Source organism: Prorops nasuta, unplaced genomic scaffold (assembly GCF_024137725.1).
Source record: "Prorops nasuta isolate Cenicafe-Biocafe unplaced genomic scaffold, Cenicafe_Pnas_1.2 PNAS00004, whole genome shotgun sequence".
NCBI classification, from domain to species: domain Eukaryota; kingdom Metazoa; phylum Arthropoda; class Insecta; order Hymenoptera; family Bethylidae; genus Prorops; species Prorops nasuta.
In genome coordinates this window covers 11,089,794-11,107,492 of record NW_027116801.1, presented here as the reverse complement: position 1 = coordinate 11,107,492, position 17,699 = coordinate 11,089,794, and the positions used below count along the sequence as shown (strand labels likewise).

The 17,699-nt window shown below is 42.5% G+C and overlaps 1 protein-coding gene across 5 annotated transcripts in view; it reads right to left on the bottom strand.

Annotated features, from left to right (window-relative positions):
• The window catches only part of LOC136772432 (uncharacterized), a 154,392-nt gene that overhangs the window by 80,418 nt on the left and 56,275 nt on the right, over positions 1–17,699 (bottom strand). Inside the window, exon 3 of one of the 5 annotated variants that reach the window (XM_066725404.1) lies at positions 16,409–16,541. The exons of the other annotated variants lie outside the window; for them this stretch is intronic. The gene's annotated coding sequence lies outside the window, so the exon portion shown is untranslated. The remainder of the gene's footprint in view (positions 1–16,408; positions 16,542–17,699) is intronic. 5 annotated transcript variants of the gene reach the window in all.

The following is a 17,699-nucleotide window of genomic DNA, read 5'->3' as shown; positions in this document are numbered from 1 at the left end:
CTGGCTGGCTGGTTGATCATATATAAAAGTGTTTTCTGCCATTGCGAGGTTTCACGGTAAAAGCTGCAACGAGCGACGAGCAACGACTGGAGCTTCTCACGTTACTCGGATATGTCGCGTTTCGCTGAATCGAATAAGACACGTACGCCCGATACTTTATCCTGCGTTCCTATATATACCAGCGAAAGCTTAAAATTCCAATTGAATCGCTCGGAGGAACGAAGAAAATCCCTGTTGAAATCCAATCGCGAAACAGCGAGGGAAAGTGGACGGAACGACGAACGATTAACGAAATTTCTTCGAATGACGTCACTGCAATGGAGACGAGGAACCCACGAATATTCCTGCGATCGATTCTGCCATCACTTCTCACTTTTATAATAACTTTCACTCGGATTGCTATATATATATATATATATATATATATATATATATATATATATATAGAGAGAGAGAGAGAGAGAGAGAGAGAGAGATTTTAATGTTTTCCTAACTGTGAAACCTCACTTCCGGTACCGTATATACAAGTACACTATTGATAGTGGATTCAGCAAAATATGCTAAAATTTCAATTGAACCTTTTTAGAGAAAAGCCACTAAGTTATATATATATATATATATATAGTAACATATAGTTGCAATCGTTTTAGCGATTTCCATGAAAAGAATGCAGTGTCTGGAATAAATAACGGCGAATTTCGCTGTCAGCGTTTTCTGCGAAAGCGTAATTTGAGAAGCACGGTAACCGCTCGAGAAGAAAGTATCGGTTCGCCAGAAGGTCAACGTCCTCTTCTTATACGCTCGTCATTCTCCTATAGTAGCTGCGTCTTATACTTATTGTACGTACGAAGCATAACCGAAAAGACAGAAAAACAACCATTAAATCGTCCATGAGCGACTTTTTCCCCTCCAGCCACGAAGAATACACGTAAATTCGACGAGAAAACGACTGACGAGGAGACTGTGTGGGAGTCGTGCTTCGAGAAAAATCATCGATATTCTAGCGTAAAAATTAAATGAAAAAATACACGTGTATTTCAAATATGTACCTTCGAAGAAAAGGGGTGGGGGGAGGCTTGTAGCTTGTTTTCATTGCGTTGACTTTCATGAAAATTTAATGCAACACGCGTTATTCGACCTTGGTGTCCATTAGAGTAGCTCGTGCAAAGCTTGTTTATAAACCGATTTAACTGATCGTGCCACAGCGATTTCAATATGATCCATGAATAAAATATAACAATATTTTTATATTGGTTCATGGTCTCTCGTGGGGTAGTATCCCCCTCCCCCCCTTTCCCCACACTCTCTTTCTAGTGACTTTTGAAAATGAAGCAATCGATAGATAATTTTCATACGAGTACAAAATAAACCATGGAAATGTTCACGAGTGAATTGTTCATCGAAGAAAATTTTGCCCAAACTGTATAAAAAGATGTGAGACATCGAGGTGTCCTTATAGGAAAATTTCAATTGCGTCTAGAGGATTTAAAATACACGAGGACCAATTTTTCGATATTCGCGTGAAAAAGAATTGTATAGGAATGAAACGTTTGATTCCAGAGACACTTGTACACATCCGAACGAATTAAATAAAAAAGGAGAGAACGTGGTGAATTTTGAAGACGAGGGTGAAAAGGAGCAAGAGGTTGGGGTTGAACACCGCGCCACAGCGATAGAGCAGAGAACAAGGATTTAGTGGAGGCTTGGCAAAGGTTTCGTATATACCGCGAGTTTGTTCGCGAGCAGAGATTTTAGTGGAGATGGCACGCGAGGAGAAAGCGAAAGCAGCAAATGGTAGGATGGTGGGTAGACGATAGAGAGAGAGAGAGAGAGACGCAAGCGTTCCTCGGGAGGTCGTTGAGGACTGCATTCGTCATTTCCGATAATTCCCTCCTCGGAATTTATCTCGAACGATAACTCGCACTTTTTGAAAATCCAATTGATTCTTAATTCGTTCGTGACTATGAGCTGCCATAGCAGCAGCCGAAGCAAAAGTTTTGCAATTAAAGGCGAAAAGCAGCAGATTGAGAGAAGCAGAGAGACGAGGAGGAGTAGTAAATTAAATGGAAGGGTAAATATAGAGATAATAGGCGGAAGAATATTAAGAGCCGAAGGAAGGAAGGAAGGAAGGAAGCAAGCTGATCCAAGAAATTTCAGCTGGATCTGCAGAATCTTAGGAAAAGCGGGAAAGCGCTTGGTCATGGAATCCAGTAGACTGCAGGCTGCTGGTTCGTTCGTTTCGCCAGGAGGGAGTGAGAGAATCTCCTTGGACGTGTTTTATAGTCCTGGACGAGTTGCTCGCGTGGGATAGAGGCATCATTGATCCTGAGGGAAGGGGGGAGGGGGGAGAAGGGCTTTGGAAATAAAGGCTGCTACCAGCGAAAATCTATAGCGGACCTCGAGAATAATTGAGCCACGTGAATCGGCTCGTACTGGACACATACCAAATCTATATATATATATATATGAAACAATCTAATTAAGTTTAAGCATTTTGAGATTGTTCAAAGGTGTCCTCTGATAAATATATATATATAAATATGCAAATTAGTGATAAATTTCTCTTTTATTTATAAATCGCCATCGCATGCAACCGATATATGGATAATATTTCTCTCTCTGCAATTTTATCCTTTTTTTTTTCCAAAATTCAGGATTGCCTCCTGGTCGAATCTACGTAATTGCACACGTGCTGTGTTAATTGAACGTCCAACTCGATAAATTTTGAAAGAAATTATCGTCCACAGAGACAAATGAGAAGAAATGTTATGCCAGTTAGGCTTTTATCTCTGGAAGAGATTTTCCAAGAAATTTCCCTTTTTCCCTGCATGATCTCGGTTTCCGGTTCTCTCAATCCGGGTCTCTCGATAGTTTTCATCCCAGAGACGATAAAATTTCTCGTCTCGCGCGCGTGGCGTTATTTTTCCTTCGCAGAGCTCGCTGCAAGTCCTGGGAAATCGTGTCAATCGCAGCGTTTTCCTCCGGATTATTAAATTCGCGAAAATTCTGCAAAGGTGACCCTTGGCAGATTTTCGCATCCCGCACAGTCATTATTCATCATTACACTCTCTCCTCGGTTATCGTTACTCTTGCACAAACAAGCAGAGTCGAGCGAGCGAGCGAGCGCACGCGACTCTCGTTCCGCTGAATTTTTATACTCACGAATTTTCCCTGCGGAAAAACTTTGCTTCGCTCGATGCTCCTCGTCGGGCATGAAAATTCATCGCCGGATCTCGGGTCGAGTTGGTAAAAATCGATCCGATGGAAATATTATGGTTTTTCGTTACTTTGCCAATTCGACGCTAGAAATCTTGGTGCACGCGCGTTCTCGCCACACGGCGTACGAGCAGTCAAAATAATACTCTTTTACAAAAGGAGAACACGCACACGTACATATAAATAAAAGTTGGCAAAGGAGCCAAGGAGCAAATACTCGAGAGCGAGAGAAGTTGCGAAGACGCCGGCTCATAACTCCTATGATTACTGCCGACAGAAACACTAACGAGCAAATAGAGAAGATATGGCCAAGTAATACCTTTGACTTTGAAGTCAGCCAGCCAAGGCCGCGCACGGTGATTTCTCCACGAGTGAAAAAATCTTACGTAAGAAAATCTCGTCTGGAAGTGTTTATCGCGCAAAAATCAGGCGTCTCTCAATCGTCACCGGAAGTTCGGGACTAACCGGAGTGATTTATGCGTCGGGCGGCCGCGCGCACGCACACACACACACACTTGTATATATATATATATATACAGGGCTTTATTCTCGTTGGGTAGATCGAGAAAGGAGAAGGTATAGTAAAGTTGTTGATCTTAGCTCGCGTCTCGCTATTCGATCGCCTCTTCGGCTTTAATTGGCGGTTGGCGAAAAGGTAATTGTAGATTGGAGGGAGGGATAACCGGAAGTGGATGTTGCGATAGGGTAACGGTATTGAGTCGTTGGCCGCGCCGGCTGCCGCTCTTGTCGTGTCGCGTGACCCGCTTAATGCCCGGAACGCCTGTCCAGCGTCCGCATTGACTCAAAGCCGCCATTTTACCTCCGGTGCTTCCTTCCCTCTACGTACATCGACCCATTAAGGGTCAAGGTCAACACTCTCCGCACACTCGAACCAACCACGAAGCATCGGCCCAAACGTTCTTCGCTCTACACACACACACACACTGTCAAATTCAATCGTCTCTATCCTATTTGCATAATATATATATATATATATATATATATATATATAGTATAGCATGTGAAATTTTGTAGAGCTTGCGAAGCAAAGTTGGCCGCAGACATTCAACTAAATTTATTTCGTTACATTTTGTATCTGAGAGATTAATTGCAGTAAATTTGAAACATTTTTTGTAATTACTCTTTTGGATTTGATTTAATATCCCGTTAAGGAAGAACCGTATTATTCCCATGAAAGGTCATTGACACCAACGAGAAGATTCATCCAATGCATCGAGAGCGGTCCCACCAATCACCGTTAATCCGCACGACTGACAATTCTCGTCTTTGGTACTTGACTTCCGGTTTAAAAAAAAAACGACTGCTATACGCTTTTTCACCAAATCGTCGACGCAAATTGGTAAATTATTGTCATCCTCGCGTCGAATTTCAATGAAAAGAGATCTCTCCCCGCGTTGCGAGAGAGTACTTTTCCAGCGTTCGACACTGCGAGTCATTAATTGTCTCTCTCCCCCTTCTTCGTTGCTCACGTGCGTGCACGTGCACGCTCCTTTGACCGGCGCGGAGCTAACGGGAGTCGATCGAACGGTCTATTAGGTGATTGCCAGGCGAGGGAAGAAGACTCGGCGCACGGATCGGGCAGGAAAAATTGACGAAAGATCGACGTAACGATGTACTTTACGTCGGAACTAATAAAAGGAGGAATTGCAGCGCGATGAAAACTTGGCGAGGACCGGCTCTCGTCGAGCTCCCGTAAAGCGTCCGATAAAACCGACCGAGCGAGACCTTTGCGAGCGAACAAGCGCCAATTTATCCGATAAAATCCCAACGACGAGAGCGCTCCGGAGTATCGCTTATATGGCGCCAAAAATCTGACAATTCGAAAAAAAAAAAAAAAAACAATCAAAAGTAGAGTTTTTTCTCAAAGAGACGAGAAAACAGACGACTACTGCGCACTGACAAGAATGAGTAATTTAATTTGAGTAATTCGTAGGGTAGCTGATGAATATTTGGCGTGTCGAGATGGATCGGGAGGTGCGGCGAGGGGAGAGCAGGAGGGGCCGGATAAAAAGGGGCGAGAAGAGAAGACGGCGAATTAATCCAGCTATTAGTATAGTCGCTCGTCTCAATTGCCAGCCTCCGTTCTCCAATATTCCTCTTCTTCTCTTTCACTTCTCCCCTCCATCCTTCATTTCGCGTTCCACCCTGCTCCTCTCTCTCTCTCTCTCTACAGCCTTCTCATGAACCGGAAGCCCAACAATTTATCCAAACTACTCGTTCCACTGGCGGTATTAATTCTGCATTCACGAAAGATCGCGGAGGTGGCGGCGTGCGAACTTGTATTCCCTCCGGATGATTCCCCAGGCAAAATGATAAGCTTACCGAGGCAATCGAGAGGGAAGAAGCGGGCCACGATCGAATCGCTTGGTTTCCCCGTTTGTCCATTAATTCATGCACGCACGGTCTATATATATATATATATATATGCAATATTGGAGTAATTATTGAGTTACGAAAGGACCACGCTGGATAAGCACAATTTGGTGGATTAACGGAACAACGTGGTGGTTCGCTGAACCAGACCATTTTCATCATTTCGATAAACAGACCGAGAACCTAACTCTTAAAAAAGCGAGCAATTTATTTTTTATGCATTCGATGGCTGCTCGCAGTCAGCTTGATAATCTTCCGAATTATATCTTGAGACACTCGTCGTCTATATATATATATATATATATATATATATAGATTTATCTCGCGCAATAAATATTGTCCTTTAATCTTCAATTGCTTCAATCAACGTTCGACCAAAGCTTACTTACCAGTAAAATCCTTCGAAACGACGCAAAGAATTCTTCGATAATTTTCCACGATGTCGTTAAAAACGTAGACGTATCTCTTTACGGTACTCGATTAATATTCCATAATGGACAATAATTGCGATTACGTCGATCATGCAGCTTTAAAGGGAAGAGATTGGACATTTTGTTATGAATAATCCTCCCGAACCGCTGCGTAGCCGCCATTAATTCTCGAATAATCCATTAAATCTGTATATAAAGAACCTTTTTCTACGGCGAAATGCGATCTTTCCATGGAGAAGTTACAACCAACGGTCTATCTAAAGTCGAGCAAGAAACGAATATCGTTTCTCCCCCCCCCCCCCCCTCCTCAATGTCTCGCTGCTCTATCTCTATCAAGCTTATCATTTATTTATTCGTCTCTCGGAGCTTGCGAGTCATCGTACAAGCAGAGAGAGAGAGAGAGAGAGAGAGAGAGAGAGAGAGAGAGGCAAAGAAAGAATTTTCTCGACGCGCCTCGTGTTCAATTTCCAAGAAAATGATAAATATCTGTCCGGTCACTCTGAATAAGCGGAGCTTCGGTGGTGTTTTTCACCAAGCGACGAGTTTAACGGAGATTCGCCGAGATTCCCGTTGAAAGATATCAGGTTGAATTCCGTGAGCGCGCGGCGTCGGCATCGAGAGACACGAGAGAGAGAGAGAGAGAGAGAGAGAGAGAGAGAGAGAGAGCGTCGCTTCGTCATCAGGATCATAGGAAATTTAATCACCGATGAAAAGAGGGTCGGAAAGGAGGAGGAGGAGGAGGAGGAGAGTTTGAAGGTAATAGCAGTTGTAGTGACTTAACGATCGATTAGCGGACAGCTCGGTGACTGGGGAGGGGGGGGGGGGGGTGGAGGGTGGCCCCGGAACGGATTCCGCTTAGCATAATGAACGCCTCGTTGCTGCTGATACATAAACATGCTACCTGCTGCCGCCACCACCACCACCACCGCTGCCGCCCTTTCCAGCCACTGACAACCGATTTCCAACCGACCATTCGCGATAATTAATTAATACTCAACGGCTCGTCGAACCACGATAATCCGGCCAATATACAAATACGAGAAAAACACGCATGAAAATCCCTCCCCCCCCCCCCCTCCTCTTCCCGTTTTTCCTGCTTGTACGATCTATATATATATATATATACAGCATTACGAGCCGAATAAACGAGAGTTCGTTGCGACTCTATTATGGAAAATTAATGAAATAATTGTTTCGTTGGAACCGATCAATCGTGGTTTTTCCAAAGCTCTCTCGGTTGCTTTGAAAATCGATGAGGGAGAGCGAGTCTGTGGGGGATATGGGAATCGAGGGCTGAAAGCCCCGGGTGATTCGAGTTTTTAGCTTTGAGCTTAACTGCGTTTCCAAGCTGCTGGCGGATGAGGGAGGAGAGGGAATTTTTCTCCCTCATATATATATATAAGCGTGCACTGTAGAAATGGCAATTTTAGTGAAAGATGCTGCTTGCTTCCTTCCCATTGCTATTCCGCTCCTCTTGTTCTCATCCACCTCTCCCGCTAGCTGCTACCTTTTCTTTACATCAGTTTCTTCTATCATCCGATTCTGTCGTCGCACGGCTAAGCAAATTTCCGACGGAAAATCGATCCTCCCCCCAAGAAGCTTCTGCTCGACGTACACTCGCTTCTATAGATGTATATATATATGTATGATCTTGCGTTAATATAATTCTTTTCCTCCTATCGAGTCTTTCTTAATTTTTTCAGCACACGCACTTTACACTATATACATACATATATGTACATTTTTGATAAGGTTTAACGAGGAAGATATTTTTGTAGAATGTAGAAAAATAAGCAGCTTATTTGGCTGGCTTACCTTTAGCAAGCTTCGTGGATTGAAGAGGGGGGGGGGGTGCTCGCCAAAGTCTAAAGCCCCTACTCGAATAGCTAATTAGTTACGGTAATTGGTTCTCGTTCGATAGTTGCTGGCGGACTTTACGAGCTCAAAGCTCAGCAGGCAACGATCGGACACTGAATTTAATTGCTGCTCAATGAAACTCGGTCGATTCCAATGGACGAAAAAGTTGCCGTGGAACGCGATGAAATTTTCTCGAATATTCGCCGGCTTCCCCTTGACCTTGCCCGGTGAGACGAAGCGAGAGTTTTCTCGGGTGAATACCCCCACCACTGTCCCACTAATCGTCGTCACCTTTGACATTAGGTTTCGTTAATTATATTTCATTAGATTATTATATTTATATCGCAGAGATCGATGTAGAACATATCGAGCCACTTGTACGACGACGAAACGAGAGAAACACCCTGTAGAGTGGGAGGATTGTTGTAGGGAAAGTGGTGGGGGTGACTCTCGGGGAAGCCCCTTGGCTCCTCCCCTTGTACAGGCTCGCAGTAATTGTACGAAATTTCTAACAAGTTTGGCGGAAGAGAAAGGTGAACCGGAGAGTTTTCGATCAGTTTCGTCGAGCTACGCAAAATTCACGCTTCCCTACCGAGGAGAACCAAGTCGAACCGATGGGATTCGAGGTGAAAAATGCGTGGAGTGCGTCTATCGAGCGAGCGCGATGCATCATCAATCTCGCTCTCGGTTTAATCGTCATGGGAAAATCACGATTTTATTGTCTGCAATATTATTATCAGATGCAAACTTTAAATGGCTTTAAAGGATAAAACGGGAATGGAAAACAAGTGATTGCAGGCGAGTTTTAAAAAGTGCCACGTGTTAATATCGGTGTTATGTCGCATTTGGATCCACGTAACTTTATTGAAATAGTCGGGGGGGGGGGGGGGGGGGGACGAGTGAAAGCGCGAGTGTAACGTTGTTATCGAATGCACACACCGATTCCAGACACTTATCTCGCTATATTCTCCGTCTCGGTGGAAATGGATATGTTCGTTGGAAGAAGGTTTTAAGCGAATCGACTCGGAGGCGAGGTGGACTCTAAGATTTCTTTCGAGGGACTCGATCGATGCTCGTGGCAACTGGCAATCGGTTTGCTTCTGCCTCCCCCCCCCCCCTCCCCCTACCCCTCGCTCTCTCTCTCTCTCTCTCTCTCTCTCACGCGTGTGCCGCACCAATTGTGACCAGAGTGCGTTAACCCCACCCTCTTCCCTGTGTGCGTGCACACGACCAGCTACCGAAATGACACGCGGTGTATGCTTGCGCACGCACGTCCGTAAACTTTCGACTCACCCCCCCCCCCCCCTCCCCCCTCCCTTCGAAACACAATTCTCTCTCTAAACCCTCGCTCTCGCGTCGAACCTGATTTCAATTTAAAGTCCAACATTGATTCTGCGATACTCGATCCACGCACGATCCTCCACAAATCCAAAGCATTTCCACAATATATATATATATATATATAATTCCATCTAAGGATTTTCTATTTTCTTTTTATGTTTAACATTATAGTGTTCGTGTCTTTGTTCCTAGACTCGACAACGTAACAGGATTCCCTGTCCAAGTGCGGGGTAGAAATCGGGTTATTTGCGAACGATCGATATACGATTGCTTTTTGTTTTTAATAACTTTGCCTGTTTGTTATAAATATTGACTTTTTCTTAATTAATATCTCTGACTGTGATCAATACTTAATTAAATTGAATATGGTAATTACTGGGTGCTATATTCGAATAATACGGATTCTCCACCTGTATATATACCATTATTAGAGAAGCACCCTGTACATACAGGGTGTCGCTCGCAATCGTGCAAAAACGATACATCTCAGTAATAGAGTCAATGATTTGAAGAATAAAATTCCTTTGCGTTATTTCTATGCAGTCCTTCATTAAAGAGTTATTAAGGATGAAAAATTTTGCAACTCGAGAAATTTCGCGAGAAAATCGTACGAGGATTCAACATTGAAGATTGCTAACTCCGCACACAAATTTATCGGTTTAACGCGATTTAATCGGACACTCTGTATATATGGAATTGTTGATAGAAGGGGTAGGAGGATTTGTATGGAAGCCTCCAGAATTCATGATGTTTGAGTGTGGCTGTTACTGGCGGTATTTCTCGGAGTGGTCATTATAGGTGTGTGTCTACATGTGTGTGTGTGTGTGTTAGAACGCGCTTAGAGCGTATAATCGGTATAATGAGCCAGCCACCCGCATCTCTGCTTGGTAACCTCCAAAACTTTTTTCATTCCCATATGAAAATATATTTCGTATAATTTAGTAGCACGAACGATGAAGAATAATGGAACAATTTGTATAGAGCATATATATAGCAATCACACGTATACCAGCCTTGACAACGCAGTCTTCGGTCGAGACATCCTCGGTATGTCCACTGTACCTTTGGTTATCCTCGGAGCGTTCTAAGGATAATCCTGGGGATATTTGTGCTATTATGACTATTATGGCAAGTTTGCTGTTTACATTGGAAGTGGCAATTGCATAATCAATCGGGTAACGCGGAGCAAAATATAAGGAGAGAGAGAGAGAGAGAGAGAGAGAGAGAGAGAGAGAGAGAGAGAGAGGTGCAAGAAGATGTTTCATTATATAAACAGATATATTTATATAGTATAGCAGCTGATGTATAGATCATGCATAATTTAAGACTTTAGATATACTGGGTAATCACAATTCTTCTCGAATAAATTTAATTTATTGATAAAAAAAAATAATAACAAATGTTCGTCTTAATAAAAATGTAAAATCGAGATAACAACGTTTATATATAAAAAGTTGAAAAATGACTATAGCTCCTGCTAGTAACATCTCAATTTACACCCTATTTTATCTTGGAACAGTACATTCATCCTCGGAACTTTGATCAGACATACTTTACGACGCACGAAACTTTTCTACGGTTAAATTTGATTTTTCGATATAAATTGGCACTTGTCTCTTTTATTACTTGCACTCTACTTCTCTCGATATCAACAATCGAGAGAAAAAAGGAGAGAATAACTGTAATGAGACTCGAGCGAGGAGGAATTAAAACGGAAGAATCGAGGAAATTTCGGTGAAATTCGGTAAGAGCCGATGCGACGCAGTTATTTTCGTGACGTTGCTAATAGTCGTGGAATACCTATACCTGTATATATATATATATGTATGTGCGGGGCAGCATTGTAGAAATCTCTCGGCGAGTTTATCGGAGATAATTGAAGCTCGAGCTATGATTACAGTTAGGAGAGGACGAAATCTAGCGGTGCGCTGGGGAATCAACAGTTGATTTGGGTGTTCCGTTTCACAGTGCTTGTGGTCGTTTGCCCGGTCGGGACACTCGGTCGACCAAGTTTTCGCTGCTCAAGGCCGTCGGACATTTCGCAAACCAACCAAATCGAGGACAATTTAACAAAACTATCCGCTTTCGCTGCACGCGACAAAAATTCATCGAATCGCCCGATGCGCGCCTATACTCGTTGGAGAGGAGGAAAAACATTGACGAAGAGGGATGGAAAATATTTGAAAAAAGAGTTTTCCTGCGTGGGCGTCCTTGCTGCTGCTGGTCAGAATAGAGTTTGTTCGTTTCGCGATATTACACGGCCAGATGGATACTGCAATTGCACATTGATTTGCTTTGATGAAAGCTTACTACAAACTCTCCCTCTCTCTGTTTCCTCTACTCTACAAACCATTTCCCATTATCCAGGCCAATGAAAGCTTTTAGCCAACGCCTCTGACTTTCGGGTCTTTTATTTTACACCCGAAATATTATATATTTTTACGCGTTGCTTGTAGGACATGTATATAAACATTGTTGTGCCTGCGCGCTGCATGTATAAACGCGAGCCTTCTAACCGTACATACAACTGTTATAAAATTATATATATATATATAATGGTAGAAATGTTTGCATTTTATTTAATAACGAAGGAACTGTTTGAATGCATGCTTTGATGCAGCAGAAAAAAGGTTAAATAGATCAGCACCAGGCATGGCAACTTTTCCAATGGAATATATATATATATACTATAATGCGAGTATAATTAATCCGTTTCGCTTCAATTAACATTTATATCCTTTTTCGAGTCAACGATAACTTTTAATTGTGCAAAAGCTGCGAATTTTTAATAACACAAAACTTTACTCTTTTTTTAATAACGAAGGGATTAGTAAAATATTCTTTGATGTAGAAAAAAGGTAAATACTTATATGAGAAACTTGCAAGGTTTTTAGACTATTGGAATGTTCTACTCGTGTCCAATCTGTTTCATCAAAGTTAAAAAGAATGATTTACGATGAATCAATTACTGCAATTTGTCAAATTAATTGAAAGCGTTAATCAAGGAATTTACTTCCGGTCCGACTCGTAATATTCGTTTGATCGAATCACCCATACATTGAATTCTAATAATCCCATTGATTTATTGTATACTCTCGTTGATGTTGATAAGCAACAAAGACAGAGCGGTGCAGCACTACAAAGATTAGCGACGTACGCATTACTATACCTTGAATAAAGGCAGCGTACGACGACGAGTTGTGTGTGTGATTCTCTCTGTACGAGAACTTTGGATCTCTCCATGGTCCGTGCTATCATATGGTATAAGAACCACGAGACTACACAGTTTTGAGTTCACTTCTGATTCAGTCCTTTTAAAGCAAAGCACGTGTGTTTATCGATCGAACATTTTGTATATGTATAATTTTTTCAAAGCGAGTTTACTTAAATAAACAATCATTGTCGGAGGTTTTTACCATAAAGCTTTTCCTCCGCTAACTCCTGCTCTAATACCGTGTAATTTTTTAATTAACAATCACCTTCCACACAACACAATCTCACCATCGATACACGCTCTCTAAAATTAACACTGCAGACCTTTCGGCCGTGCAAAAGCAACAAATTTATGATAGCAGCGAGTTTGCGTTTAATTTGAAAAAGGAGAAGGAGAAGCCGTTGAATATGCTTGGACGCGCAAAAAATATCGATCCTCTCTCTCTCCTCGACTAGATTACTATCTATAACTGTTACTCAGGAAGCTTTCGATTGGAAAACTTCCATATGACGTTAATTCATTGGGTTAAATTGAATTTTTCAAGCAACTGCTGAATAATCCAATGGAACGAGTAATATTATAAATGTAATTAACGCAGTCTGACGATATAATTAATACAATCGAACGATTAGTACGTGTGTAACGAAACGGATAACGCTAATAATCCGAGCGAACAATTGCAGTGATTTATGAATAATCATATCGAAAGTTTATCGAATAATTGCGAGACCGATGGAACGTACAACGCGAATAAGAGCTGTGCTACGGGAATGAAGGTTAATTGAAAGGGACAAAGAAACAACACAAATTGTCACGTGGATCATCCAAGGCCAATTTCCATAAGAAAGAAAGGAGAAGGATGAAAAAGAGTGCTCGCGCGCTCTCTTTATCATCAGGATAACAAGGATTTTAATTATATCACCAATCGATCCCCCCACCAGCGTCCATTTTTCAAGAGTTTTCCCAACCAAGTCTCGAGATTATTTTGCCTGGCTCTCGAGGTATCTCCGAGTTCGCGTTGTTGTTTCTTTGCTGTACAGGGAAATCTCGATGAATGGAAAGTGCACCCCGATAAACAAAGGAAGAACGAATCTATGCGTTGTGCGAGTGTGTTGAATGGTAAAATCGAAGGCTGTTTGCTTCAACTGGGCAGAATATAGAAATGGGGATTAATTAAAAGAACGATGGGGGTGGTGCTTGATTGCGAGGAGTCTCGATGGTACAAAGGTGTAGTTCTGTACATTTATACGCGAAGGACAAAATCAATCTCTTTCTCTCTCTCTCTCTCTCTCTCTCTCTCTCGACAAGTTGGCGCGCCAATTAGACAGACAGCTCGTAAACATACTGACTACTCGTCTCGTCGTCGACGGTCTACTTGGTCGTGTCATCATTCATCGACTTACGTCTCGTACTCGTTAAGCAACAGGTGCCCCCTAATCTCAATTAGAAACACACGGAGAGAAGAACCTTCGCGTCTACATATAAATATATGTGTGTGTAGGTGTAAGGCAAAATTTTTAACAATGGCAAGCCGTAGGAGTATCGATTCCATCTCAATTTCAATATATATATATATATATATATATATATAGTATAAATTTATAGATGTACATATATAGAGAGGGGGAGAATCGTCAAAGTCATGCATTCATGGATATACAGAGCGGTACGTGACAAGGGACAACTGGTCCGTGATGTTTGCAGCAGGAGCCAAATGCAGCGCTCGGCATCTTTATTTCTCAATTTTATCTCGCGTTTCCCACGAGATGCCGTCGACGCTTCCCACCGCAACGGCTTGTCGTAATTTATTTACGGCCGTAAAGCCACCATAAACTGCTTTCGAGTCCGCAACGCGTTAAGAAGAACGAGCTGGCCAAAGGGTGATACTCTCGATCGGCCGGAAAAGTGCAGTCACGTGGTGGGGGGCTGCGCGCTATTTTTTATCAATTCACTTTTCCCCCTCCCCCATTTTCCATCTTCGTTCCGGCGCGAGTCGCAGTTCTCCCTCTTTGCATTTTCAAAGCGATATGAATATTTTGGAATCACCGAAGAGTTTTCTTGGGCGCCGAAAGCGTACGAGCCGGAGCGAATATCGCATGGAAAGTATGGATTTTTCAGAGAGTCTCCGCAGCAATGAAATTGCCGTCGCGTATTTCCCATAGGGATTCCCAACTCCCACGGGATTTCAGGTGGAATTTTGAAAGATGCACGAGTATCCATACGCTGCGTTTCAATGAGAAATCGAGGCGGCTTTCCTCGCCTGCCTTTTTCTTTCTGGACACGTCTCGTCGCCCACTACACACACACACACACACCTCTCTGTTCTCTACAAGTTAGCAGATCAATTGGAATTTGCAAGGTGATCGCGACCACCCCTATATATGTATATTATTCCATTGCATAAATGAAAAAAGTAATATTGATTCTCGTTGATGTTAAGAGAAAAATTTGCTCGAGACTTCTAGTTTTGCCTAACAATCTCAGCGTCTCGTATCGATAGCTTTTATTTCTCGCGCGAAGAATCAATGGAAAAAGCTGAAACGAGATGCAGCGACACTGGTCCACGCTTTATTATTCGATCCTTTCGCTAAACTTTCTTCCGATTGATTTTTTATTAGAAATTGCAAGTTCTTAAAATTCTGCCATAAATGGAGAACGTTGGGTAACAAGTGGAAGGGGGGGGGGGGGTTCCGGGCTTGAGATCCCAATTGGGATTAAGAGGTGTTATAGATATCGTTATTGGGGAATGATGCGGGGGGGTAGAGAAAAACGTGGATGTGGATAAAATTGGTTAGGAGATATCTCGCAACGATATTTAAAAGGAAGGAAGGGAGGGGGAAGGGGAAGGAGGCAGAAAGCTGGCACAAAGGGATCAAAGTAAGCGGGAGTTTTGTATGCGAGGAATCCAGCATGGGCAGTGGCGAGCATTGAATTTAAATGAAAGTGGCGGAGGGTCGTTATATCGCGTGTCCCGTGTATTCAAATGGGCCATATTACGTTACGAACCGTATTCGGTAACGTTTGCCCACTGCCTGCCAGCCATCTTTCCTGGGACCACGTGCTGCTGGCCACTCGCGCGCCGATACAGCATAAGAACGCACACACGCACACCAATCAACCTCGCGTCCAATCACCCACTCCTTTCTAACCACCGTTCCTCGATATATATATGTAGGGGATAAAAATGTAGTAGAATATTTTTTCTACTCGACCAACAAAAAAAAAAAATCTCCCTTTAATCGTTACAGCTGCCAGTAATTTCATCCAGTCCTGAATACTATACATAGGACAAATAATTTATGCACAATGTAATAGCGCTCGTTGTTTATGGAGTGAACGGTGTACAAAATTTCTTTTGATGGGTTTATCGTTAAACTTTTTTTTATCAGTCGACGTCATAAAAACTGCTGGTGTACTTTTCAAATGAATGTAAATACGGGGGATTCCGGAACAAGTTGTTGCAAGCGCTCTGTTCTTTGGTCATTTTTTAGGTGGCCTAATTATGCAACCGTAACGGAGGTAAACGATCTTTGACAAGTGCTTCTTCTTCTCGGATTTAAGAAGACTCGAGCGTTTGGAAATATCTCGTCTCAAGCGGACCACTTTGCCTGCTTCGTTTCTTTCAATAATTCAATTAAATTTGTAGTCATTTTTACTTTTCAATGCGATGTTGTGTCATCTTGTTAATAGATAGGAGAGTATTTTTCTAGAATGTATTCCAGTGATTACTGTATATATATAGCAATATAAAATTAACTTTGATGAATTTTCGACAAGTACCTAATTATTTGATCGGTAATTCATAAATGTCAATAATTCGTTTGTTTTACATGATATTCTAACGTTTTCATCAAGTTTTCATGTGTGTGAGCATAAAATTGATAAAATCTCGTAAAGCGAAGCGTTAGAGTATTTTTATAAAAACAAACCGTGATGGAAATCGATCGAATCATACCTGGCTATTCTTCGGTGATAATCTGACAAATTTATATGAGACTTGAGTCCTTCGCCACTTGTAAGAATTTGCAGGTTTGATCAGTAATTCTGGGACACCCTGTACGAATGCATCGGACGACCCCTTTACTCACCTGTAACAAAGAAAAAAAAAAGGAATAATATTAGTCACTGGTTGTCGCGTAAAAAGCACGTGAAAACATCACAGTGGACGCATGTGTTACGTCACAGAATTTTCATTACGAGATCATTCACCCTTTTCCCACTTATTACGTATATATATAGCTATAGAATTGCCACGTTTCGGAAAGAATCAAAGAATACAAAGTAAACATTCAAATAAAAAGCAAAACATATAAACTCCGAATCAATGGAATATCCATAATTCTTCTCCATTTCACAAAAAAAAAAAATGTTGCATTCCCATTCGTCAAGTATACATTTATCCCGAATAATACAAATACTGTATTAAAAATCAGCAAATGGTGCAACGGTATTAAAGCCGAAAAATTTGTCTGAAAACGTGGAACGCACGATAGGCATGTATCGGGAGTTGGAGAGGAGAAATGGCGGGAAAATGATTGAGATCCAGTGGAAGAGCGAAAGCGAGCGTGGTGGAATGGTAGCGATACAAAGGGAATTAGCATGTGATTGCGTTGTGCAACTTGTTGTCCCGCGTTAGATAAACATCGGCCTTGCTGGCATACGTCGCACGATGCGTCCGTCCGGTTCGACGATAAACCGAAAGGTCAAGCGCGTTGTCCAAATGTCGCGTGTTGTTGCCGCTGCTGCTTCGTCCATGTCGGTATAGTACATACAATTAATATTTCACGCCTGCACTTGCACAAAATTCCTCTATATAGTGTTTCGTTGGTCGAATTCCGCTACGAACAAATTCTTTCGCGCGTTCTCATTGGTCCGTATAATTTGACCCGAGAAACTATAGGCTATATAGTGCATCGTACCGGGTTTAGAGGCAAAACAGCGAGCGAGGGAGCGTTCGAACCGTTTCTATATACACACGAGCCAAAATTTACCGTTGGAAGAGGGGGGGGGGGGGGGGGTTGGTTTTGGATCTCCTCACCGAATCGGTGAGCGAGAGAGAGAGAGAGAGCATACACCGGATCTATCCTCTCCCGGCGAAACGCGCGTCTGCGCCTTTTCCTCTTTTCTCTCTTTTTCAGCTCGCCTCGCGCGCGCTCTGCTCGGTGAAAACCAGTTTGTCGTATTAACGAAGAAGAAGAAGAAGAAGAAGCGGCGGGGGGGGGGGGGGGGAGAAAAGTATCGCGTGC